The sequence below is a fragment of the Echinops telfairi genome, unplaced genomic scaffold (assembly GCF_000313985.2).
Source record: "Echinops telfairi isolate 266 unplaced genomic scaffold, ASM31398v2 ScPeMD7_30;HRSCAF=105, whole genome shotgun sequence".
Classification (NCBI taxonomy): Eukaryota; Metazoa; Chordata; class Mammalia; order Afrosoricida; family Tenrecidae; genus Echinops; species Echinops telfairi.
This window is the reverse complement of record NW_022103927.1, coordinates 2691341-2694045: the sequence shown is the minus strand read 5'-3', so window position 1 is coordinate 2694045 and position 2705 is coordinate 2691341.

Below are 2705 nucleotides of genomic sequence, written 5' to 3'. Positions count from 1 at the left end.
TTCTTTCTTTTTTAAAACTTTTATAAACAGTTTTATTAGCACTTCATCCACATGCTATACAATTCAATAATTCAATCAAAGCAAGAAGAGCTGTCAAAGTGTCATCATATTCAATTCTAGAATGTTTTCTTCTTCCCTGTAGTCATTGTTATTAATGTAAGTTTTTCTAATTGTGGTAAAAATATGCAAACCGGAACATTCCCCAATTCCAAAATCTCTACTTGTACAATTCAGTGTCATTGATTATAGTCTTCACGTTGCACAGCCACTTCTTTCTCTCAACAGCTCTTATCCTTATTTCAGCACATCACTTTCTCCCATGTTGTTAGTAAGATCTACATAACCTCACTCAACTATTTTGCTCATCCAGCAACTCATGAATATTTATTTAGCACTAAATTATACTCTGGAAACTAATAAATGGCTAGACATTGCTTCTCTTTCAGGAATTATACAGTTTTCATAGGGTAACAAACATGTTAAAAAAAAGAATAAATAAATAAATGTCCTATTCTGAGATGGTTCAACAATCCTGGTGAAGTGGGTCATATCACAGACCTCTTCTGGGGGTTTTGTTAAGACTTCACAGAGAACCTCTTAATCATATTGATCCTCGAAGGTGGCAACAGGGAAGCAATATTGGGATTATTATTGAGGCTGTCATTTATGCTTAGGAAATGACATGAAATAGTTCATGTCTGATGATGGGTGAAGGCAAGGAATGAAAAGTGGTGGATGAGTGTGGCCAAGTGGGCAGCAGTGAGATAACAAAAAGCCATATACTTATCACAGGATTGACATTCTGAAATTAGTGGTGAGTCGGTACAGAGATTATGGCAGAGGTTGTGTGCAGTCAGGCTTGCCCTGTGGAGAAATCGTCCTGGTCAATGCAAGCAACCAAGTCTTGCTGCTGTCAAATCCATCTGAGAGAAAAGATAGAAATAGCACAGTAGAAGTGGGGGATGCGTCATGATTGCAATAGAATTCACCCTGAAATCCAGTGAGTAGTGGGAGGCATGCTGGACATTTTAAATTAGTTATTTTATTTAATTCCTTCACTCCTCTCTGAAACTGTTGTCACAATTTTAATATAAGGGATGATGAAGATGAGAGTTGCCACAGTGACTTTGCTTGTCCAACGTATGTAATGGCTTCTGGGTGAAGCTTGTGTCCAAGGGGTTTTCATTTAACTAATGTCTCTTATTTTACTGAATTTTATTGTTTGAACACTTTTATAATTACAGAATACATGCAGCTCCAGTAAGATAGTTCTCTTTAGCTTCAGATGTAGTTCCCTATTATTAATATGTTCCATGCAAAGTCCAACGTTGCATTGATTGGTCATGATCTGCTTAGACTCCTCTGGCTGATAAGCACTTCTTGATTTTGAGGATCATGTTAGTGTTGAGGCACACTGGTCAAACATTTTAGAGACTGTCTTTCAGTTGTTTTTTGCCTAATCCTTGTCACATGCTTCAATTTATTAGGGTTTTCTTTTTTGTTTTTTATGAGCCAGAAGTTATGTGTCTTATTCACCTATCCTTTTAGCAATAGCTGTAAATTAATTTGGGTCTTTATTGTGATTGTGTTAAACATACAGATCTAATTGAGAAGGATTTATATCTTCACAATAGCTATGATCCTTCTAATTCTTAAACAAAGAATATCTTTAATTCTTCTTTTAGAAGTATTTTGTAGCTTAGATTCTATCAACTTTGCTAGACTTTTGTTAGACTAAGTCCTGTGTATTATTATTATTATTTTTTGCAGTGTTTTCTTTGATTGTTGATATGCAGAAAACAATTCACTCGTATACTTTTATGGTTGTTTCTTTGGGATTTCTCTGTGGACAATGATGACTTCCGTGAACAAGATGCTTTATTTCTACCTTCCCAATCTGTGTACCTCCTTACTTTTAATTTTTTGCTGTTGTGCTCGTTAGGACACTCACAGCAGTATAAAAGTGGTCATCCTTACCTGTGTCTTGAACTAAAGGGGAAATTGCATACTTTTTTTTAACATTGAGCATGATCCCAATTTACAAGTTTTAGTAAATGTTCTTTATGAATGTAAGGAAGTTTGTGGAACAAATAAAAGCACAAATTATTTTTAATTTTACCAAATGCTTACTGTGCTTCAGTTGATATGATATGATTATTTTTTATGTAGCTGATGTAATATATTACATAATCTGATTTTCAAATCTTGAATCAGTCTTTAATTCCTGAAAAAAATCCTAGTAGTTGCAGTGTGCAATTATTTTCATATGGTACTTGATTTGATTTGCTAGTATTTTGCTGAGGATATTTGCATTTATGTTCATGAGAGATGCTGATCTGCAGTTTTGCTACAATTTCTGTATCTGGTTTTGATATGGGACTGATGGTAACGTCACAGAATAAGTTTGGAAATGTTCCCTATGCTTATTTTCTGGAAGAGATTGTACAGGATCAACTTCTTTACTTTCTTAAAAGTTGGTAGAATCCATTAGCATTTCTCTACTACGTTAAACAATTATTGTCCTTATACCAAAGGTGTCTCCCATACACATTGAATTTTGAGAAAAAAAATAGTAGAAATCTTCCTTTGTATTCTCTTCTATTTTCTTCTATAGATATTTCAATCATTTACTGATCTTTGAATAGTATCTTTATAATGTGAGTATAGGATCCATTAGCATTTCTCTACTACGTTAAACAATTATT